Below are 25,963 nucleotides of genomic sequence, written 5' to 3'. Positions count from 1 at the left end.
ATATATTATCGATAAAGTATACATTTACAGCATTTTAATGACGTGTGGCGTGAGCGTTACAATCTAACATCATCACCCTCGTGGGTTTGCAACGCATGAAAATAAAGCAATGGGAAAATCCCTGCTAAATTGCATTTTTGGTTGTATTTTGGATCACCAATCGCAATGGATGCTATACGGCACAAAACAACTTTTCATAAAAGCCACATAAAAAGGAAAAAAAAATCCCCCCCACCGCCGCAAAACGAGCACATGAGCGCAGGAGGGCGTTTGTCATTGCGCCCTATCATCAGCTTGGCACTCACATTCACTGATGCATGTTTTTATTTGAATATTGCAGATTTATGGTCTAATAACCACTCAGTGCTCTCTTAAGAGCGCACAACACAGACATTTCTGCAGAATAAGCATGTCGGGTGTGAGTAAATTCTACTGATTGCAAACCTCCAATCTTTAGAAAGAGCAAATTGAACGTCGACATGCTGATACATGCTGCATGTCGCACTAATGGCAGACATTTGTGTCTCTGTTTATTGGCCACACAGTCCAAACAGATACACAAAAGACACTTGTTAATGCATCTCTTTGGAGCTCTCAGCCGTGCCCCCACACACCCCCAGCTAAAAGCACACACTGAGCATTTTGCCCCGTCTGAAAATGATGTGCAACAAAGACACTGAGATACTGGCAGCCAATTAAATAAAGGAAATGGCCTTCATCATTGTATGATTAATGGAGCGAGCCATTAGTGCAGCATAATGCAACCCTCCTCCCTCCCCCTGCTACCTGTGTGAGCATGCACTACATTCACACGCGTGTGTGTGTGTGTGTGTGTGTGTGTGTGCATAGAGTGAGTGAAGGAGGGAGGGGTGGAGATACCCTGGTCCCCAGGGTGTCGTAGCTGGAGGTATTCATCTCTCTCTCCTCCCTCCGAGTGATAATTTCGCTGTTATTCAGACAGGAGTGGGACGGGCAGAGACCGGGCCGGTGATAAAGCACCGTGGCCTTTAGAAATTCATTTCCAGACGGCATTCATCTCATTCCCATTCAGCGCCGAGGCCTACCAGGCACACCGGGAGAGTCGTTACACAGCCACGATCCACACTCAAAGCCTCGTCGCTACGTGCCAATTATTTACAAAAAAAAGTGTCACCGAATCGTAGAGAAACCGCTCTATGCAAGCAGCAAAGTACTTCTGCTGGATAAATGGAGTTACAAATATAGTGCTGTGGGACGGAGTGGAGGGGGAGACACTGATGGGAGTGTATGAGTGCATATCAGATCAAATGATGTCAAGGGTGCACCATTTTTTTCAGATTAATGAAAAAGAGCGTGGCTAAAACGCTACGTCCCCCCAGAGGGCACTTTATTAGGCTGGCATTTATGCAACACAATGTTTACTATCGGAAATTCTGACTCATACTGCTCTACTCTAACATTTTGCAACTAAGGATTAGTATAACAAACATAGGTTGAGCGTAATCATCTTTCAAATGCATTTCAAGATGAGCCGATTAGTCACCAACTAGCATAGGGGTTGTATTCTTTTACTGAGGTCAAAATAGTTAGCAAGCCTAAACGGACTGCAGGAACTAAACAGCAAAAGGCCAACATTTGGTGTGGAACTATTTTAAAGAAAGTATATATATATATATATACTTTGAAGGAATGTTTGCTGGTGTGAAGTGAATGGAGTGAGGTTCCCTGGTAAAATGAGTGCCTGCATTTCCAGAACCTGGATTGTGAGCTGACGCTGCTGGGCTGCCTTCAGGAAGCAGCAAGCTTGTCTATTTGGACGTGAAAAGATTTAGCTCTGAGCCTCAGCTTCTGGTGCTTTTCCGTTTCAAAGGCAGACCATTGTGGGGGTGTAATTTCCGAAAAACTGAAAAGCATCCAACCCACTCTAAAAGTCCAATCTCTGCCTAACATCTACTGTCCTCTGCAGGGCCCCTGACTGCCCTTCAGTGACCCAGTAACACCCCCAAGACAAACATACACCCCAAAAACATCTGCTCGGCGAGTAAGCCTTGCACCCCCTTCCATCTCTAAAGACCACTCAGTCTGCAGCCACACCCCTACAGCATCCAGTCAACCTCCACTTAGCAGTCCAACCACTCTGGACCCCAACCCCCTCGAGCAGACCGGTCCAGCTGGCCACTATATGTCCATATGTACGTTTTCCCCTCAGCCAAGGCCTCAGGATAGTCCCCAAAATTGAGAGGAAGGGAAGGGGAGGGGAGGTGATCTTGGCTGCATATGAGTGCCTCCATTGGCAGGCTCACTGATTGGTCCTCAACTGCTGGCACACGCCAATAGGTGGCCCCCTTTTACAATATCAGGGCCCACTATGCGCCCAACCGCGGGGGGGTCGGGCCATTAATATGCAAGTGTTAATAGGTGGAGCTGCACCACTAATTGCACGCTGGAACGGGATCGTGTTTAATCTTCGAGTCCATTACGGGGCGGCTGCTGCCAGCAGATGAATGAAGACAACATGATGATTTAGTCGCGCAAGGGGGAAATAGACACTGACAGCACAAGGAAGGTGTGACGCTCGGCGTGGAAGCCGTTACGCACACCTGGCGGGTCCGGCGTGCGAGGGGTAGCTCGGCGGACCGACAGTTTTGTGTTTCTGGGCTCATCCAAGACAGGCAAAGCAAACACACTGGGGGCCAGCGTGTCATCAGCGCAATGGACTTGTCAACAACGTGGATCTAGAAGGCCAACACATCTCTATTGTGAGACCATGATAAATCACGTCAAAGTAGTTTTCACAAAAGTTAGTCAAATGCAACCCGTAACATTCAGTTCAAAAACAATCCAGCAAATAAATAAGAACGCAGGCTAACTCATGATGCCGTTTTTTGCTTTTTGCATGTGCAACTGCTTCAGCTTTGGCTTTCTATCAACCATGTGAAGGTTTTGGTGTTCAGAGCTCCTCCTCCTCTCCCCAAAGCCACTTTCACATGCGTTTCAAGATGAGTCAATTTGTCACCAGCCAGCCGAGGCGCTGTAATCATCAACTGAGGCCAAAACTGCTCTGCTTAAACAGGCTGCAGGGACTTAACGGGACGAGATCAAAAAGTATCCTTTACATGCGCCACATATGAAGGACCTGGTGTTTGCAAATCTTACCTGTTGACCCCCAAAGCCACATCCATGCTTCTCCAGGTTGCATGGGACTCTTCTGGGGTGCGTTCCCTTTCTACATCCACTATTTAGGCATCATTTGCCTTAGAGACCTATTGTGAGTCTTTTCTTTGATGAGACTTGAAACATTCATCACTTGTGTGGGAATAAAAGCACAAATGAATGACTTTTCCACCATCACAGTGTAAATTCTGGAACCAAACACGGGTACGACATTAATAAAATAAGGCATTGGCACATTTCCTTTGCTTTCAACAAGTCCCAAATGAATGTGTCACGGGGAGAATTCATTCTGTATTGTTTAATTGATCCCCCTCAAACGCGCTCATCCATCATAGACCTCTTCAGCGTAATTCCATAGCTCAGTGAAAGCTTTACAGTGTAATGTGGGAATCATTCACACCAAGCAAACATACAGACTGCATATACACATTGTGGAATGAATCCAATTCATATTAATTATGCATCCAAATAAGCGCAGCAGTTGAATCTGCAGTGGTAACAAGTCAGCTGCTGCAGCGGCAGCGGGGAACACATCTAACATCTGTTTTACATTAATGATTCCTAGTGCAACTCCCGAGCTGCTCTAATATTCACAAGGGCGATGAGCTAGCTCGGTAATTGGGCTATGTCTTACTATGTAGCGCAAGATACGAGGCAACAGAGGGGGGTTGCTAGCATCCCTACGACTCGTCAAATACGGGCTGAAAGTGTTTGGTTCAGGCCCAAACAGACACGAATTAGACTGTGGTGATGAAAATATTGTCTATTTAGTCACGGGGATGGTAAAAATACTCGGAGAGATGAGTGGGGGGGTGGACAGGAAGTGGCGTGGGGGGTACAGAGTTGAGTTTTAGCTTGGCATGGGTACGGCCGCAACAATGGCCCGTGTTCGGGATTACTGTGCCTTTGTGAGATTATTCAATCGTGATCAAGTCCGGTGCTTGTGTGTCTCACCGAACATTACGGTAACATTACTGACACCTTGTGGCCAGTGTAGAGTACTACATATCATCTCTATGTCTTTGAATGCAACTTCTGAATGCCTTATAGTTGTATTTTCAGTCATGTAGCCGTTTTTATGATTGAAAATGCTTAATTTAGGAAAACAAATATGTACCATTTGCTGAAATATGTTTTGGCTAATAACAGGCTTTATTCACCCACACAACAGCAATTAATTAACTAATTCAGTTTAGAAAATACGTGACAGGATGTAACCCCAAAATGGAAAGTGCTCAGTGTTGAGGGATTACTGTACTTTGTAGCGATATCAAATTAACAACCGAATGAATGGAGTGCTTGGTAGTTGACGGAGAGTAAAGCAGTGCTTCCTGGGCCGGCTGCTTAACAACAAAGTCCTGTTATCAACGCAGGCTGGCAGCAGACTAATGGCAGTCCCTGTTTGGATGTGAGAGCAATCGTGAGAGCCACACCATGCATCAGCACCTGCTGACGTGCCCATCCCAGAGGCAACCACAGCCCCCCCCACCCCCCCAACTTGCCCGACATAATAAACAGCCTTGCTATTGAAGGCTTGCTAATTGATTATGGAGAAAACAGAGTATTACTCAGGCGCTGATGGCAGCTCCAAGGGGTGCTGGGACACTTTGTCAATGCTTTATATTGCACCTCGCCCAGGGCCAGAGGACCTTTAAATAGACAAGTGGACCTCTTGCAACAGGGCTTACAGTACGTCTAATAGTTTATTTCAGTATACGCTCGCATGTTTCACCACACAGGACGCTGAGATCATTTACAAGAATCCAGCCAACACGTGTGTTGTATGTCTTGCTGCAGGCATTCACCAAACCCAAGCAGGTGTGTCCGCCGATGCAAATGGGACATCTCAAGGCTTTACACTCCAAGCTGTTGCTCAACGAAGCAGACAGAAGCTGCTAAAGGTGGGAGGTGCATGTACAAGGACCATTGTCTTTGATTAACTAATTAGCAGACATTATCAAGGCTAAACACAAGTCATTACCGATGGGCTTCAGTTGGACAGGCACTCATTTCCCCACGGACCGCCGACCGCCGTTTTCCCATTCTCTTGGCCTGGTCCGTAGCTCAGGACACTTATTAAATCTATAACGAGTAATTCTGCTTTTTAAATGGAGCTCTAATTGACTTTCATGTGAAGAAAGCAATGCAGCTGATGCGGTTTGTGTTAGCTGAGCCACTGATGCAATCACTGATGTGGTTTGAGAGACGCAGACAACGGGAGGTAATTTGTTAACCTTACAGCCAAAGCTGGGGGGGGGGTTCTAAGCACATACGCTTGGCCTAATATTTAATTATGCAGGGGAGACAAAGTCAAACTCACAGACTGCCACCATCATGAAAAAGGTCAGTGGAAAGGAGAGCATGTTTTCCAGGCTGCGCTCACACTTTCGGGTCGGCACTTGGTGCTGCTACTTTTGTCATGGGCCACGAAGCAACATACGCATAAAGTATCTCTATAATCAAGAAATTACCATAACTCACATCAAAAAAAAAGCAGACACACAATTCCATACTGTCGATTCTTGCTGCCATTTTAAGTCGCAAAAAAGAATAAACACACGGCACGCGCATGCTGGCATGGATTTATGAAGCTGCTCTTCCCATCTAAAGGCATCAAATAGTCGCAGCGCAGCGGCCACCGCATCGCACCAGGAGGCAAGAGAAGAAGACGAGGCTCGGTCAGAACGGATCGCTCCGGTCTAATTGAGTCCTTTGGGCCTCAAGGCTCGGCTGATCAGAGACTTGTTACAGGAATCCGGTTTCATGGTTTCCAAACAATAAGGTTTCAAAGGAGGGATTTACTGTCCTTTGGGATTCCCCCCCGGCCCCTCCTCTAACCTTTCTGTGACTTTTGTGCTTCTCTCTTGGTTGTCGGCGCCAGTGGTTCTCCGTGTTGAGTCCAATTATGATCAAACGCAGACACTAGTTGAGTAACAAGGATTCACAAGTGCCTATAGACGGGATCCTTTCTGAAAATGCAGTTGAACACTTCAGAACATTACGGAGGATAGAAAAGTTGAGCGCCCTATGGTGGCTTTATTTCCTAAGTACCTTTTGAGTGTCAAGTTGATGTGTGATGATTTTAGCCTTCTATCTAAGATGACACCGTAAGCCAGCGTGTTCCATTTATAAAGGACCTCCTGCGATGAGCGATGGCTTGATACGCTCGTTGCTCACGATTGGCTCCTGTAAAATAAAGCACTTCCTGGTCCTCATGGGCTCATGCGTGCCACAATATGCCATCTTATGACGTGGACCTGTGGTTTATAGTCCGGTTGGTGTGGCTTATACACTACTGGTGAAAAGTGTTAGAACACTCCAATTTCTGTGGAGGACAAAGCTCTCTTTTCCATTGTTTATTCCCTTTTTTCTTGCCCTTTTTGTAGCAACAAAAACAACTGAAGCTCACGAGGGTGTAGTACCACAGTGTGTTTTTATGCAGACAGAGAAGGTAGTAAGTACTCCAGAACCTGGAACCCCAGTAGGATGAGTTGCACCAACTGCCAAGGCTTCATCAACCTCCATTTCTGCACATCAGCTTCAGGTTGTTGACCCAGTATCGTTCTGAAATGCACATTATTTTTCACTTTTGGGTAATCTGACCTTTTTTTAACCTCTGGAACTTCACCGCTTACCTTGGTACCATTCCAAGCTACTCATTGGACTTGAACCCCTAGAATTTCAATAACTACCTGGGAACATTGGGCTGTTCTAAAACTTTTGACCGGTAGTGTATATGTATCAATCTGTTTTTTGCTCTAAATTTGCGGCTTAAACGCCGGAAATGACGGTACTTAGTAGGGATGTCTGCAATTTACTTATTTATTATTGGCCGATATTGGCATAAAAATAAGATATCGGATCACATCGCTGTAGGTTTTTCTGCCGATATCGCTAATGGCGCGCACGTGAGAGTTTTATGACTATTTTCTTGATACAAAGTGTTAAAAATAAATACTGCACTTTGTCTAAAACTGGTATTGCAGTATTTGTCTTATTTTGCACAAACGCATCCAGCAGCAAATCAAATGCATCCAGTGGCATCGCAGTCAAAGAAGCATCATTTGCTTATGATAAGACGAGAGCTGCTGCCAACATCGGTACTGGAGAAAAGAACCGACGCTGTGTAACGAACGACAGATCGATGACGTAATGGAACAACAATGCAACGGAAAGCAAAGCAAAATGCGGCTTTTAAAACAGCAGACCAGCATCATCCTGACATCAGCATCTCCCCACGGTCTCCGTAAGCAAGAAGAAGGAATGCTGTTGGCCTTTTAGAAGAAAGAAAAAGCCAATTGTCTCACTGTAGTCAGCCGAGCATCCACAAAGGTGTTTCCCAGCCCCCCGCCCCCGTGGAGTGCTATCAACTACAGTCAGGTGGAGATAAGCTTCCTGTGGAGCAGGAAAGGCCAGCACAACCGCAGACAATATGTGCTGTGCTGTTTACATCAGTGTGATGTCAAAATGCAAACTGGCTTTTGCACAAGGCCGGCTGAGAAAAAAGATGTTTTGTAGCCTGAAGGAGGACGCTGGGAGGCGAGGAAGGGGGCTGGATGCACCTGATGCAACGACGCCATAATGCAGCCTCGCCTGCCCTCCTTGTGTAGGCCAAAGGGTCGCGCCGTGCGGAAAGGCGGACACAAAGACAGAGTTAAGACTCTCTGCAGGACACCCTAGTGGCACCAGCACTCACAGGCTGCCTCACAAGGCCGTCATCGGGGCCCCTGACACCTCGTTAGCTAGCACACTCCCTGCAGCCCCTCGCATGGCGGAGGGCTTCACTGCAGGCCGCCTGCTGGCGCTGGCCGGCCGCTGCAGCCATTAAGAACCGTGCACACTGACATGCACGCCATTTAGGGATGGGAACAAAGAGCAAAAGGAGGAATACACGTGCAATAAAACACACCTGTTCCATGGGGGGTTCAAGGCCCTTCTCCAGCCTTTTCATGGGTGTTAGGCGGGGTTGTTAAAGCTGATCTTTGCAGATGATGACCACAATAAAAGGGCCTCAAATGCCTCCTGCACTTGCTCTTGTTTATTTATTTATTGTTCAGAACATGCCGAAGGAGACCAGAGGATAGTGAGAAAATGCATGTGCCATTGGGGCAGGAAATTAGAGGTTAGTTTTACTCATTTCCATAACTACACACTTATATGAGGAAAAAGAGAAAGAAATAAATCATCAAAATTATCTGTCAACAAATATAAATATTTTAAATACAGGAAATGTTTTCTTTAAAATCTATATAAAAATACAAAGATAAATAGAAATACAGGCCGTAGTTGTGGCTCTATATGCTGTACTGCCAAAATCAGCCCTTTTAGCACACAACACAAAAAGTGTGAATATCATCTTGCAATGCAAATATATTAATATTTGCTCATGCATGCAAAGTTAAACAACAGACAAAATTGAGAGGTAAACACACCCAGACATGCACATGCACACTCACGCACGATATTTACTGCAGAGATACTCACAGTGCTACTTCACACACATACTGTAATAGTACAACATGTCTTGTATTGTTGGGGTAGTTCAGCCCCAAGCCACTGCGAGGACGTAATATGATGGCTCATGAAAACAGACACAATGAATGGAGGTATTCATGGAGGTATTCATGGAGGTATTCATGGAGGTATTCATGGAGGTATTCATGGAGGTATTCATGAGATAAAGTATCCTAATACCGCTTCACATACGAGGAGACAATGGGGGCTCTTCTAGCGTAGACCAACTAGTGCATTCCTTCCCTTTCAGCAGCTGTTGCCTCATATGTCGCCGTCCCGCTACCTGCCACTGTTCATCCACAAAATCAATCAAAGCCCCCCCTGCTGCTTTCTAATGTGTTTGCACCCCCATCAGCGCTTCAAAATTACAACGAGGAAAGGTCACCCCCATCCAATTAGAGCATCATCAAGGATGCACGCTGCAGGGTCATTTCCAGAGCCCTTGTAGCACACGATGGATCCTCTAGAAGGGACACAGATCCCGTTTGGATCCAGCATCAGTGAACCAGGCTGCAGCTTTAATGGCGACGGCGTGGTGATGTATGTACCAGGCGTCGTGGCATTTGGAAGTCATTCCGTGTGATGGAGCATGTCATCATCAGTTCGAGTATTGACCCCCGGATGACCCCGGGGGCCAGATCAATCGGGTGTCCGATTAGGATTAGACCAAGCCCCGCCCACTGCACCCACCCTCAACACTCTATCAGAGAAGACGTAGCTGGAACCGGGCGGAGCTTCAGCATCCAACGTTGGCGAGGAGCATGTGGAGGCCATTGTCTTATCTTGGCAGAGGGAAGAAGCTAACGAGACACACGCACACACACACACACACACACACACACACACACAGACACACACACGCACACACACACACACACACACGCACACACACACACACACACACGCACGCACACACGCACACACACACACACACACACGCACGCACACACACACGCACACACGCACGCACACACGCACACACACGCACGCACGCACACACGCACGCACACACGCACGCACACACACACGCACACACACACACGCACGCACACACACACGCACACACACACACACACGCACGCACACACGCACGCACGCACACACACACACACACACACACACACGCACGCACGCACACACGCACACACACACACACGCACACACACACACGCACGCACACACGCACGCACACACACACACACACACGCACGCACGCACACACACACACACACACACACACACACACGCACGCACACCCCCACGCACACACACACACACACACAAACAGAGCGAGGGGAGGGTCAGTGTGCTTTCTGGGCCGATCTGGGCCAATTAGGGACAAGTGACAGCATGGCTGCATGCTCATGACATAACTAGACCACAGAACAGTTCCCAACAAGTCCCAGCACCCCACAGCTTGGACCTGAAAAAGCTATTTCACACATCCCCCCGCCCCCCACAACCCCCTTTCAAAGAAATGTAAAAAAAAAAAAAAAAGCACACAATGGAAGCTAAAATGCAGCAAACACAATCCGCTGGGAGAAGCTGCTTGACCTTAATTGCATTCTCAGACACTTGAAAGTGTAAAAATAAGTTAAGACAGGAAAATATTTATGTTTCAAGACATGTGCATGGGTCATTTGTGTCACTGATGCACCTTATGTATAAGGTGCACCTTATGTATAAACATTTCTCATTGTGTTAAAAGTGTAAAAAGAAGTGAACCATTGTAAAACGTAACAGCACTAAATGGATAGCAAGTAGCGCCTATATTCAGCTTGTTGTTATTCTCTCACACCAACTTTTGTTTTAAAGTGAACTGAAAGGAAAAGCACTGTAAAATGTATGCCTGTGTTTTACTATTTGTTATATTTTTATGTGACATGTTCCACTTGATCCAAGTGATCCAAGTATTTCAAACCAAAGCTTTGTGCTACGAATTAGCAGTAGCAACCTTTCAGCTTTTTTCTTCCCATTGTGACTCTCTGCTCTAGTTTTTCCGTTTCTGTTTTAATGTTACTTCTACGACGTGCCGCGGGCCAATAATAAACAAGTGACAGGTCACGTGACTGCTACGTGTTTTCTATAATGCCGTACGGTACAAAAGCATGCAGTCGGCCATTGCAGAAATGTAACAAGCATCACGTGCGTGAATACTTTTCCTTTTATTCGGTATTTTCTCAAAAAGGTTCAACAAATTCCGACTTTAGGACCTCAGGTGTTTCCACTTGTGCGTTTCACAACAAGACTACTCCCGAGGAGGACACGGCTGACCTCCTAGACCCCCCCCCTCCGTCACCCCTGCTCGCCTGCCTCCCTCGGTCACGCTCGACCAGACTCTTGACGTGATGCGACGTTGCCGAGCGATACCGCAGCAACCCGGCACGTTGGCCGACCTTTGGCCCCCTCGGCTCAAAACTTGTGAACCTGAGACAAGAGGAAGCCAAACAGCTTGTTGGTGGGGGGCACCACGTGGATTAAAGTGGGGGTAGGCTTGAGGGGAGATGGCTGGTTCAAATGACCACTGGCAGCTGTTATTGCTGCGCTGCCTTCTTCCTGTCAGCAGATAATGACGCCTTCGCAGAGTGCAGGGAGGTGGTAAGCCACCTGGTTGTGGGCTGTCGGGGGCTCCGGCGTTAAGGGCTTGTGATTAATGAGACGGGACGTGGCGCAAGCGGCACGTGCCACACCACAGCTAACACCAAGAAGTGACGACAAACAGCACACGATGCGTCATATGCAGGGCTAACAACAACAACTCCGTCATGTGCGGAGCTGGGATTGGATCCTTCTCGCCGCCCTTGACCGAGCATCCAGCGCATTAAATATGTGGCTGACAGGGAGGAGCCGCGCGGGGGATGAGGGACAGCCAGTGGGAGGCGGCGGCGGATCACGCCTAACGTCTGCCCCTCAAGGAAGTTAATGATGACACGTTCCGAGGCCTGGCGGGCCCCCGCTGGGTGCTGCTGCTGGCACGTGGATGCAGCCAGGAGAGGTGAGATGCTGTTGCCGAGGGTCCAAGGATGATTACGACGCCCCTGGTGGCTGACAAGTTGACGTGAATAAAATCCCACATTGTTATTAGTATTGTTTTTACGCCTCGCTCATTGAGCACATTGCTAATTTCATTTTGAACAAACTTGCCATTTAGTAGCTTATTTAGCTGCTAGCTAGTTTGATCACAGATCGCCTATGCAGTGATGAGACACGGGGTCAAAATGAAATCGTGTTTCTCGCCTTCTGCATCAAAATGCTGGCACTTGCAACTTTCTTTGGCTCCATTTTGGGTCATTTTGCAGCAGCGATCAAAAGTAAAGAGAGACTTGAGGTGAGAACACTACCGAATGCTAAAAATAAAAACCACAAAGGTGGCGTCTTGATCTTTAAATGCTCATTTATGTCTTCCATTCATCATTCACATGTATTTATATGCACTTTCTGCATGTCACGCTACCGTCATCTCCACTTTCACGCAACGTATGTTTTTCAAAATAAATGACTAAAGCAGCACTGTGTCGTGGTTACTACTACTACGGCCTATTATTAGTCAAAAATATGCATATTTAAGCAAATTTGACATATGCTTGTTGGCATGTTGGCAAGCTAATTGCTGCTGCTGTATCCATTAGCTTCACAGCAGATATGTGTTCATTTCACCGATATTCCAGATATGGGATGTTGCACTTATCGGTATCGGCTGATGTCGGTATCAGAAATTAAAAGTTGGACAATATCGGCATATCGGATATCAGCAAAAAAAGCCAATATCGGACATCCCTAATTGTAAAACTATAAAAACGTGTTTTGTGTTAACATTTTTGGCTTTCTAGAAGGGAGTGTCTGGATTTACACCATTTTTTATATGTTTTGGGTATTTTTCCCTCTGGAAGGGATGAATGATGCCAACCAAGGATCCACTGCATTATACATACAGTATTTCTATATACAGTACATACAGTATTTCTATATACAGTACATACAGTATTTCTATATACAGTACATACAGTATTTCTATATACAGTACATAGAGTATTTATATATACAGTACATACAGTATTTATATATACAGTACATACAGTATTTCTATATACAGTACATAGAGTATTTCTATATACAGTACATACAGTATTTATATATACAGTACATACAGTATTTCTATATACAGTACATAGAGTATTTCTATATACAGTACATACAGTATTTATATATACAGTACATAGAGTATTTCTATATACAGTACATAGAGTATTTCTATATACAGTACATAGAGTATTTCTATATACTATACATACAGTATTTCTATATACAGTACATACAGTATTTCTATATACAGTACATAGAGTATTTGTATGTACAGTACATAGAGTATTTCTACAAGTATATACAGTACATAGAGTATTTGTATGTACAGTACATAGAGTATTTCTACAAGTATATACAGTACATAGAGTATTTGTATGTACAGTACATAGAGTATTTCTACAAGTATATACAGTACATAGGGTGGAGTAGGTTGTAGGAAGGCAAGATGCTGGAGAGAGATAGCAGCCTTCAGTCTCTGGGCTGAAGGCCTATTGTCATGTAAAGTGAGTAGCAAAGCATCGGAGGGGTTGAGGCCGGTAGACGTCGGAATAGCTTTCGGGGCCCGTTTGTCATAAAGCAGGAAATGAGGTGAATCTGACAATGATTTAGTTTTGGACTTTACCGCATTGACAAGAGAACCATAGAAGTGTGCCAACAAACATGATGACAGATGCTCACAGCTCACCCTACCCCGCCCTCCCCCACCTCAAAAAAATGTAATGGTGGCTGCTTTTTTTGCCGTGACAGAGGCATCACTCGGACTCTCTCCGGTATTTCTTCTCACAGCACCTGCAAATGCATCCTAGCAAGATGCTCCCTTTAAACAAAAACATCTCAAGCCTCGGGTCGGCCGACGGTCAGGGGTCATATCGAGAGCAGGTCAGAGGTTGGCGTATCTGAACAGGAAGGTGGAACCGGGCCGTCAAAATGCTGCCAATGGAGCTAAATCATGCGGACAACTCTGATTGGCAAAGGTCTGATGGGGGGGTGCTGTACCACATCATGGAATTGACTAATCTAGCAGCAAACTGATAAATTGCTATTCAGCATCTTCTCGTCTGAGAGCATTCAAGATGTTCAGCGTCGTTTTTTCTAATGTGTCTAAGTGTGAGAGTCAGATTACAGAAAAAAAGCATAATCAATTAAAGTAATAACACGCGAGGTGCATAAATTAACAACAAATGCATCCCGCTCTGTGTCACTTTCAACAACACCATTTCCCTCAACCTCCCGCTTAGCGGCAGCCAAATCGATAGTCATGAATTGTCAAGAGTTGTAATTCATGTGACTGTTCCACATGCGCACCGTGGGGACCTTTAAAGGGAAAATCGAGTGGAGGGAAAAAAAAAACATAAAAAGCTAAAATGCAAATGGTACATTTAATGCCCGGGCGTGGATACGTCGGCCAATTAAGTCCTTCTTTTCAGCTCCATTACAACACAACGTCCCCGGGTTCATTTTTCCCTGCACTGTGCCATTTAGCTCACCAGTGGCACGATGCTCACAAAAAAGGTTATATTGTGTGTGTGTGCACGCTGTTCAATCTGCATGACTGTATAGGCGGAGAGCGCATTGATGACTTTACATACTGCGGGTGTTAAGGCCCGTCTCTGCATAGAACAACAGAGCATTAATGGCGTCCAATGAAACGAAGCCGTACATCACTTCCATGTTGAATTTCCTGTGTCGACGGAGGACCCATCCAGTAGTTCAAACCTGACATGAATTCATTAATGAGGTGTCGCTAACGAACAAAACGGCACTTTGAAGTGAACGATGGAAGTCGGCTCTTTGAAGTGAACACATTTTCTTGTCTTTTTTGTTCTGTAAAAGCTGCACGTGATTGGTCAAACTATGTGGTGATGTATGTGTCGATACCAAGCAGAAGGGGGAGGGCACATGCAGCAAACTGACGGAACCGCGTGACACATCCAACAATAGAAGAAGAAGGAACGCATGCGCATGAGTCCGTCGTCTTCCGGTTTCCAAGGCTCATCTAGACTTACGACAAAGTGGAATTACTTCTACGAGTCATTTTGGAGAATAAGACAACAAAATATCAGGAGAAGGCCGACTGGGGTGAGTCATCTCCGTCGACATATTCAGATATTCGTTTATCGCGGGGGATGGCTTCCCAAATAGCCTGCAAATAAGTGAAATCCACAAAGTGGCCAACTTGATTTGTTTGCAATGATTCTATGTTTTAAAGCTGTAAAAGCCCCCCCCCGATACACTTGATACACTTTTCTCCGACAGGCATTAACATTTGCTCACATTTCTCTCGTTTCAACACACTCAAAGTACACATTTCGTTTGAATTTTAATGATCAACCTACTAGGTTGGACAAAAGAAATTATTCAGTGACTTACGAGTATTTCACTCCTCTGACTGTGCCTCTTCGTCCTGGCGCCGTTCAACTGTAGCGTTTTTTATCCGTCATCCTCCTCGTCCTACTCCTTGAACCGAAGACTCATTTAGCCGTTTAGCTTCTTCTTCTTCTTCTATTTTTTATTGGTGGTTTGCAAGCAGCTCACACGGTTAGCTAGTTTGCTGGTGACTATTGACCACAACAGGAAACGGCACGAAGGAGATTGACTGACAATGGCCTACAGCCAATCAGAATGCAGAACACAATTGGCGGGTTCTCCCTAAGCCAATAAGGACTGTTGTAACTCTATATTTAGCTGACTATTGTCTACTTCCTTATATGGTCGTACAGGCAGTAAACACATACTGAGACAGGTGGAGCCACGTCTTCAACTGTCACATGAGAATACAACCCCCTCTACTGGTAGCAGTAGTAAATACAATAACACACACACACACCAGAGCACTGATAGATTGTGTTAATACACCATGAGGACGCACAACACAATGCTTGTTCAAACGCTGTTAAAAAAAATGTACAAAATTGCACAAAAAATCGGCGTAACAGCGAATCCACAAAAGCGCGATGTAGCGAGGGAACGCCGTGTCATGTTGGCTTGTCATCAAAGCTCACTTTTGGTTACGTGACGGGGACGTGTCTGTGACGTGATCGGTTTCTGTAAAACAGCGTTTCGTCAGCGTCAGAAACAAAAGCCGAGGCATTTGTGTTTCTGAATGCCAAGCTTCAGGAAAGACTAGAAAAAACTTAGCTGGTTGCTGCTCTTCTTTCAGATTTGGACATTTTAATTTATATTCCGTTGCATAATGTTTTATTGATGTTGTTTCGTTTCACTGTAAATAATTACAAATTTATAAATAATACCCAAAATCAAATTGGAAGTTTTTTGTAATCAACACCTCCATGTTTCATGTTCAGCATATAAAAAACAAACATTTGATATACACTAATAAATGGTGCTGCTTCCTGGTTGAATACGGCCTATTATGTGTCAAAAAAAGATGCATACTTAAGCACATTTTACATATTTTTTGCCTAAATGAAACATTTTCAAGGATAAAAATAGTTCAATGAACTCAAATACAAATAAAAGGCAGAAGATGCATTCAAAGACGTGTGATGATGTGGTGTGCTACACTGGTCACTAGGTGTCAGTGATGTTACTGTCATGTTCGGTGAGATGCAAAACTGCCGGAAAAAAAGGCTTTTATTGCAGGTTTGACTTTTCTCACAATAGGCACACTAATGTCAACACGGGCTACGGTTGCGGCTGTAACCCACGCCAAGCTAAAACTCAAATCTGAACCCTCGACGTCCCTTTGTGTCCCCTCCCAACGTATCTCACATTTACATCAACACAACAACTCACTGTGGGCTGCTGGAGAGGGGGCAGCACGGACAGGGACAGGAGCAGGATAAATAGACTGATCAGGCGAGCTAGCTCTGTCCTGGACGGTCCTCTGGACTCCGTGGAGGAAGTGGGGGAGAGAAGGATGTTGGCTAAGCTGACATCCATCATGAACAACACCTCTCACCCGCTACATGACACTGTGGGTTCCCTTAGCAGCTCCTTCAGCAGCAGACTGTTACACCCACGGTGTAAGAAGGAGAGGTTCCGCAGGTCCTTCATACCGACCGCTGTCAGGCTCTACAACACCTGCACCACCTGAACCATGTTGTAGTCACTATGCTTTCTTTACACTGTTCTCTTTACTTGTCTTGCTGCTGTAACAAGTAAATTTCTCCGCTGTGGGATAAATAAAGTACATACAATACAATACAATTATGTCTTAAATTGCTTATTTTCTCTTATTATGTTTACTATATTGGGTAGTACGAGTGTAGAGGTCGTAAACAGGTGTTCTACAGTTCTGCAGGTAGAACAACAGGCAGTGTCTTCCCAAACACACTCAGACAAAGAGAAACACGAGAGGCACCCGCGTGTTCGTTAATAGCTTTGCCCCGGACGGTTGTGGAGCACGAGGGCCGGCAGCAGCAGAGGCGTTGAGATAAGATTCTGCTTTGCATTTGAATGGGCTGCTCTGATTCCTATTCAGTTGGCCTTTGGCCACGCTTAAGCGATCCACGCGAGACTGTCTGCTCCTCCAACGGTGCCAGCCAGTGTTCAGGCTCATATCTGGCAATAAGGCGAGGCATGTCAGCATCCCGGCTGGCCGATGGCGAGGCTGGATCGCTGCTAATCACGCTCACAGCTGCACGGGCAGGTGGCGGCGCATGCCGTGAGTCCCAGTCTCGTTCAGCACGCGATGTCGCTTGGTCACAATGGTCACATCGCATCACTGGAGGTAGCCAAGTAGTCCTCAATCAGCTCAAGGGTCTGGTGCCTTGTTCCAACCAAACAACACAGTTTGCTTCAGTTTAGTTGTAAGTTGTCATCGCGGTCTGCAAATTGGTGCTCAAGGAAACTTCCAAAGGTGGTAGGGCTCTCATGTAACTGCAAAACAAAGTATGAATCATCCATCCATCTTCTATGCCGCTTATCCTCACTACGGTCGCGGATATGCTGGAGCCTATCCCATCTGATTTCGGGGTAGAGGCGGGGTACACCCTGGACTGGTGTCCAGCCAATGGCAGGGCACATATAGACAAACACTCCCATTCATACCTATGGACCATTTAGAGTCTCCAATGAAGCTAACATGCATGTTTTTGGAATGTGGGAGGAAACGCACCGACGGGGGCACAGAGATGCCCAATGGAGATTCAAACCCAGATCTTCCCGGTCTCCTGACTGTGTGGCCATCATGCTAACCACTAGGCCACCGTGAGGCCCGAAGTATGAATCCTTCACACTATATTATAATGGATGTGCAGACACACCCACTCCATCAAGACCTTTTCGAAACACTGGTGAGCTGAACTGAACCACGCCAGACATGAGAGTCTCAACAAATGGTTCTGCAGCCCTCAAGAGCCATTTACTCTGCACAGCGCACAAGGTGACCCTCAACCGGACACCCGACGGCCACCTGACTTCCTCCGCTGCCGCTGCCCGGATGCAGCAGAGCGGTCATAATAACGTAACGGGCAGGCCGTAAAAAAGGGATGGAAGCACAGCTGCGTCAAAAACATTTGATCCGGTCTCCGTGTTCTCTCTTTGCTTTCAAACGTCAGGAAAGGACGAGAAAGCAGGAGAAGAGAGAGATGGAGACGTCAAGGAGAGAAGAGACGGCAGGGATCAGGTTTCCAAGTGCAGCTGTTGAGGGCTCTGCTGGGTGATAAGTGTCCCTTGCAGCAAATGTAACCTGACTACGCCATAAAGAAATCACTAAGTCATAACATATCCGGAGATGCAATAACTCCAATCCAATTCTAGGGCCATAAGCACAGTGATGGGGGGAGGGGGTGCTGCAGCAAGGTGAATGATCACGTGTGAAATTGCATTAATAAGCCAAGTGAAACCCATTTAAATCATGCAAGAGAAATGGACACCCTCAACCTGTTTGTCCAAAAGCAGATACATACAAATCAACAAGTAATACCTCCATCCATCATCTACCCTTGCATCCACGCAGTAATGAGGCTGAAATGTAGTCTCCTACACTCCCGAGGGGCAACTTCATGAGGGAGGTGTCCTTAATAGCTGAGTATGCCAGAAAACCATTTTACCTCGGCGACTTCTCCACGTGGAACGAGAGACATCCTTGAGAATCCTGCATTAGCATGACGATTTCCTTGACATTGTTGATAAGCATGCGCGCTCACGAGAACAGTCTTTACCCTGTGAGTTGTGCACATGTCGAGCAGATACCCTCAACGTTTTATAACTGTCAGACAGAAGGTCTGCCGAGATGTTTTGATTGATTGTGGCTACGTTTTTCAACTAATCCTGCTCAAATTGTGCACACATGTGCTTGTCAGTCTTCTAAAAGTGTGCCCAAAAATTGGCTCAACACTGTAAAGTTAAAAAATATTCAGCATCTTGCCCAAAGATGTGGTCACGGGAGGACGGAGGATGAAACCAGTAACCTTCAGGCTGGGAGACCACCACTCTACCCCCCTGTGGCCATCCCTGTGTTGCATGTATTGAACGGCCACAGTAAGCAGCAACAACTGGGGTTGGTGAAAACATTTGGCAAGATGAATGAATGAATGTGTGTTGATTGGTGTCCAACCAAGGGAATCATGACCATTTGAACCAGGAACAGCAGCGCTGAAATGCCACACCAGTCCTGACACACCCCAGGGGGAGGATCAATTCAAAAGCATATCACCTCACACCTGAACTTCAGCCCTCAACGCTGTCACCTCCTTCGCCAGCTCCTCATGATAGATTAGCATCTCAGGCGGGCTCCGGGGGTCTCGGTGCCTGAAAGAGGTTGACTGGAGGGGAGCACTGGGGGGTTAAAGAATTATGGTTTGACAGAGATCTAGGGTGGATAGGGGAGGGCCAAGGGTTCTTTAGGGGTCAGAGGATCCAGTCGTGGCTGGTCCTCAATGGCAAGCCACACTGAGATCTGCAGGGATTGACTGAAGGTCACTGGTCTTGATTAATGTTATTATGACTCACTTGGTCTCTGGCCCACTCGTCAGCAAAAAGAGTTGGTAAAAAGGCGCAGCTGTGCAATATTTATAAATAGAACGCACTAGACTAGAGCGATATCACATCCACAGACTGCAGTGAATCACTGCTATGCTTAATGAAAAATGAGGCTTGAATAAATCACAACAATAGCTCAATATTAAATGTGAAATCAAAGTGGAATCCAGCCATTAAAGCAGGGGTAGTCTGCGTTTTAGAGGTGATCAATAATCAGCCTGCAGACATGTTTCAATAATTCAGAGGCGCGTCTGCTCACTGGAACAGCAGCCGCTAGGCAGGTTGTGTTCGTGTAATAACAGCAGCGCCGTGCTCGCCAACAATGCTGCCACACTTGTATGCAATTTAGAGCTGATTTTAATGCAAATGTTTATTTTGCCGTCACATGCGGGGAGGGCGCTGGCAGTGCAGGAAGAAGAGCGTGTGCGGGGACACAAAGCAATAGAGCTGAGAGGCCATCAATAACTGTGTCACAACAAAGAGTGAAAGAGGGAGAACGTGAGAGGAGGCCGTATAATGGAACAAAAAAAGTGGCCACGGTGGGTGCTTCATCTTCGCCGGGCGCTAATGGCCGTGAGAAGAGGCCAGCTCAGCATTCCGAGCCTGACAGCTCACTTCTTCTTCCTCCTTCTCTGACGGCCACACGGCGTCCGAGACGGAGCACCGGACGCGTGTTTCGTCTACTTTATAAACTCCAACGTGACATAATGGCCAAAGAAGAGAGAGCAGAGTGACGGGAAAAGACCGATCGGGGGTCCAAAAAAGTGGCCAAAGGTCATCCCAAAGTCACACTCGCCTTGCTGCAACTTCCATTTCTTCACCATATTGTTACCCCGCCTTTCCAATGTGGCTGCCAGTCCTCACGCCCCACGAGCAAACATAATATGTCGTATAATGTTGGTCAACCGCCAGCATCATCAGATTTTTCATTTTGTAATGAAAACCTTTGACTACGCAGGGAACGCATGTGTGCCCTTTCAAGGGCAAGGAACCACTTTTGGAGTGGAACTTAAATCCGACACATCACAATAAGAGCAGTAGAACCAGAAAGATAACAACTACTGTGACAATCATGAAAAAGTTATGAATAAATAAAAAATATACTGTATATATATATATATTACCTGAATTAATTTGTTATTTTTAGGGATAGCGCTGGGGTAAATGTAGGTTTGGGGTTAGCATTAGCATGCATCAACCCCAACCCTATCATGAAAATAATTATTACACAATTGTTACGTTTTTTACTAAAACTCATGGGTAGAGTAACAAGGTGATTCCTGTGCCACTTTTTAACACATTCATTGTCACACAAGTGTAAAAATAAGCTAAACACAATAGAAAAATATAAAATACCTTAACCTTCATCATGATCTCAAGTGATGATGCGTACTGTGATGCTGGGGTCTTAACAAGGTGGTCCTCCTGCAATAAATGTCTCAACAAAGCCACCATGCTCGCTGAACTGAGCTTTAGTGAGCTCCACTCTTTAGACGACTTTGCAGGTGCATTCTTCCCCAGGTAACATGGGACACGAGGCCCACCAGCCTTCTAAAAGTGCATTGTCACTCCGTAATAAAAGGTCCAAGTAAGTTTTAAAGCCATGCCCCTGCATGTGAGTGCATTGCATCCAGGTTCCTGCATGTTGTGGCAGGTGAGGCTGTGATCATCCACAATTAGACAACGGCAGGCTGCGTGCTGCTTGCCGTGTGCACGGATGATGTAAAGCGGGTGTGAGAGTGTGAGTCCCAACAGATAACAACACCTCTTCCTCAGAGGTCAACAAACTCCAGCTGCACAGACACGAAGCTGACACATCTAATCACGGGTTTGTCCTCGCTCAAAAGGTCACACCTGCACGGCACTCACTATATCTCCGGACCACATTCGCCACTAGTCTGCACTTTTTGGTTTTTAGCAGGAAATAAGCAGAAATGCATTGCATTTGATTCATGTAACATTTGTCAATGAAGTTTAGTATGTGGTCCACCCATAGCACATTCACTGGCCACAACATTAGGTACACCTCCACTCGTCTTCGTCCGTTTATGTGTCAACTCATTCAATCCCAGCCAGTTTACAAAAAACAACCCCTTCAGTAGCGGCCATTTTAGACGATTTGGACTGATCTTTCAAGGCACACAGATTATTGTGTTCTATGGCTATACTGCAAAGGCACCGTGGCATCCATTATGTAATAAAATGAATGAAGCTACCAAAAGAAGCGTTGGGCTCCTGTCTTTCATCAGAAAAAAAAGCTTGTTTCTACCTTTTCCCGTTCTTTAGTAATCATCAGTAGAACATAGGTAAGTTTCAGGAAAATATCAGTTGCCGATACATTTCAAGCATAACTTTCACTTTGACACCAATGTGTTGCTTTTCTGACAGCTCAAATATCTGAACAACTATACCAACATAAACAGCACAAAAAGGGGCTGTTTTACATCAAAATAACGATTTATTTACAAATATAACACCATCAACTATTTCCAATTTTCACATCTGGAACTGAACATGTGCGCACGCGTGTGCATGCGTTCAAATTTCTCTGCAGGCTACACTCCTCCACGCTCTCTCACTTCCTCCTTGATGTCGAGTGTGTTTTTACATGCAAAAGATTCATGCCGAGCTCTTATTAAATGCGCTTCTGCCACCTTGTGGACGTTTTTATGGCTTAAAACTGCTGTAAACGTGACATCTTTATGATCGGGCCTTGGGGTTCATAAAAACGTCTAAATACGTCTTTGAATACGTCTTGAAGGAGTTAAGTGTTCCCAAACAGGTGACTTTGTATGGGATCTCATTAGTGTTTGTGTTCCTAATGTTGTGACCGTTGAGGGTACAGTACATTTGAATACGAACTAGACCCAAAGAAGCTAACTGTAGTGAGCATCATTAATGAGCAGCAGTGACTGCTGCTTCTGTCTTCATTATATCTCCAGGACTTCCATGTGGTGTCCCTTGGTTGTTCTGTGTGTGGATCGTGAACTCGCCACAGTCTCCTTTCTGAAATGGCATAATGAGCCCAGATGAGCTTGTAAAAAGACTTCAGCTTGACTCTCCACCTGCTCCGCTCCTCCCGGGCCGCTCCGTTTATTAGCTAGCTGCTCCTCACCATCATATCCTCCTCCTGCTTATATGTTTACTTCTCTCTGCTCCATTTTCCTGCTAATTAGCTTGTTGTTCAGCCTACCTATCTGCTTAATTGGAGAACTGCTGCATCAGAGGACCTTTTGAAAAAGTCAGGCCGATCCCTATTGAAGATGCATTTAGGAGAGCATCTATTTCATTTGCATTTTTAAAGGTGCTTGAACTTCCTACACACAAAACACATGCACGTCCGACAGCAGAAGTCACGGAAACAATGAAAAGTGCAACTGTTCGCCCTTATCTGCTTTCGGCGCAGGGCTGCATGCCGCCACCTGAAGAGATGTAGCCAATTAACATGTTACCTTGGGGTGCGTAGCCCCAGGTGCGCACTGTCACACATACATGCATGCGGAGATGCGCCGGGACGGCAATTTATTCAGCAGCGATGCGGCTGACGCTGCTGACAACAGGCCTCACGATGATTTATGAAGCTGCTCATTGACCCAGTTCATTCGGAGACGAGAAAAGGGGGCACATCCCTTCTTATAAGCGCTGTATCTGTCGAGAGCTGTGAGATGATAAAGCTGCTCACCGAGGCTCTGTAAAACGTACACAAAAGTACACTTGCTTTTTCAAGTGGAAAAAGGTGAACAAAAGTGTCTAAAAACTGTTAGATCCTTCCACAGATATGGAGAGGATGAGCAAACCCCCCCACCTGCAGCTCAAGGCAGTGGGCCTCTATTATTTACTGTCAGGGTCCGGATCAGGGTAAGGATTAGGGTTAGGATCAGGGTAAGGGTTAGGGTTAGGGTTAGGATAAGGATTAGGGTTAGGGTTAGGATAAGGATTAGGGTTAGGGTTAGGATCAGGGTAAGGATAAGGGTTAGGGTTAGGGTTAGGGTTAGGATCAGGGTAAGGATTAGGGTTAGGATCAGGGTAAGGGTTAGGGTTAGGATCAGGGTAAGGATTAGGGTTAGGGTCAGGGTAAGGATTAGGGTTAGGATCAGGGTAAGGATTAGGGTTAGGATCAGGGTAAGGGTTAGGGTTAGGATCAGGGTTAGGGTTAGGGTTAGGATCAGGGTAAGGGTTAGGGTTAGGATCAGGGTAAGCATTAGGGTTAGGATCAGGATAAGGGTTAGGGTTAGGATCAGGGTTAGGGTTAGGATCAGGGTAAGGATTAGGGTTAGGGTTAGGGTTAGGATAAGGATTAGGGTTAGGGTTAGGACAAGGATTAGGGTTAGGGTTAGGATCAGGGTAAGGATAAGGGTTTGGGTTAGGGTTAGGATCAGGGTAAGGGTTAGGGTTAGGGTTAGGGTAAGGATTAGGGTTAGGATAAGGATTAGGATCAGGGTAAGGATTAGGGTTCGGTTTAGGGTAAGGATTAGGGTTAGGGTAAGGATTAGGATCAGGGTAAGGATTAGGGTTAGGTTTAGGGTAAGGATTAGGGTTAGGGTAAGGATTAGGGTAAGGGTTAGGGTTAGAATTAGGGTTAGGGTAAGGATTAGGGTTAGGTTAATGTTATAAGGGTTAGGGTTAGTGTATGTTAGTGCTATGTATGCTTGCAGACTTGTGTCTCACTCAAGCATGAAGACACTGATACTGAAAGTCACCTTTAAGAAATGAGAAAATTATTAACAAAAACACATTTTTTTGGGACAAGGAACCATATTCGGTCCCATGTATGTCTAGAACACAATGCTGTCGAACCATGTGACCTTGCCTAGCCAAAAGGCAAAGAAGTAAGGATGATGGAAAAAGTTCTACTTAAATATTTTGCAGTGTAATTATTTTAAGAAATAGTGGTGAACTTTACTATTACTAGTTACTACAGTATTTGAGAAGATCTGGGGGTGGGGGTGGGGGGTGGGGGGGGGTCATGTATTTTAGCTAAATAATTTATCTTTTTTTACAAAAAAATGCAAACCGATGATGAATGATTTTAAAATGATAATTTTCTTGTGTTGTTATCATTTTTGTGCATAATTCTGCAATAAGGGTAATAGCATCCAGCAGTGCATCGCTCCTCCCCATCCACTATATTTGCCATCATCGTGTGGACGACGTCTAACATTTAAAACAAACATGACACACGTGCACACCCTACCACCCCAATCTGGCTCCTATTAATAACATAACACACACGTAGCACCCCCCCTCCCCCTTCCCCTCAGCGTTTTACTGACAGAGTGCCCATTGTGATGTCCGGCGTTCATCGCCGGTGAAACTCTTCTCGGTGGACACCAACTTCAATCTGTTTCAGAGCTGCAATTCAATTATCTCCTTGTTCAGCCACTCGTGAACAGAAGAGAGATGCGGGTGAAGGTGTGCTCGTGTAGGCGAGGGAGGGAGGGAGGGAGGGACTGGGAGGAGGGACAGGACTGATCATGAACACCAAACCATTTGAACATGTTTCAGCCTTTTTCTTTTGCCATTTAGCTGCAGCTTTACGATCACTAGAGGGATGTCAGGGCCTGATAAAGATAATCACCACGGTAAGCCAAAGAACGGAGATTAAGCACCCCTCCTCCTCCTTTAACCACCACAAAGTACACTCCCACTAAAGCAAGGAAGCCCCAAAGAAGCTGCCCATCTGATTTTGGCTCAGATAACAAAATAAATATCGCAAACAGCAGAACTTCTCAGAACGTGAACACCCCCTAAGCAATTCGATTCAGGAAAATACACGTTTAAAGTTGCACAACATTTCAAGTCATGCATCAAACCTCAGTTGGATGACAGGATTACTTCTGTCTCTTTTTGTGTGTGTGTTTTCTTTCCAAAAGAAGGAGCAGCCTCACCAACCGGACTCACTTTCACAGCAGCAAGACTCCATAAACGATATCACCTTTTACAGTGAATACATCTTTTATGTATTAGTATCCTGATTATCACAGAAAACACGACATGGAATGCAGGAAGTGAACTACATGTACTGTACTAGATGTAGAATGGATGGGGGGTAGGATTAAATAAGCTTTGCTTCTTCCTACTCCTTTTGGACATGTGGAACTGTGAAGGAATGATTCATGAGACGTATTCCATTGGAACCTTCATGTTCAAATAAACTAAACCAAACCAAACCAAACCAAACAGTGTCTTCACTCATTACACAAAAAAGGGCATATGGAACGCAGCAGACGAATATCACAAGAAGGAAAGAATTGAAAATAATCCA

At 45.6% G+C, this 25,963-nt stretch overlaps 1 protein-coding gene across 13 annotated transcripts in view; it reads right to left on the bottom strand.

Annotated features, from left to right (window-relative positions):
• Positions 1-25,963, bottom strand: part of robo2 (roundabout, axon guidance receptor, homolog 2 (Drosophila)) — a 347,787-nt gene that overhangs the window by 161,474 nt on the left and 160,350 nt on the right. The gene's annotated exons all lie outside the window — the stretch shown is intronic.

Source organism: Dunckerocampus dactyliophorus, chromosome 12, assembly GCF_027744805.1.
Source record: "Dunckerocampus dactyliophorus isolate RoL2022-P2 chromosome 12, RoL_Ddac_1.1, whole genome shotgun sequence".
Lineage (NCBI taxonomy): Eukaryota > Metazoa > Chordata > Actinopteri > Syngnathiformes > Syngnathidae > Dunckerocampus > Dunckerocampus dactyliophorus.
Note: the sequence above shows the minus strand (reverse complement) of the source record. Positions and strands in the feature narration are given on the sequence as shown.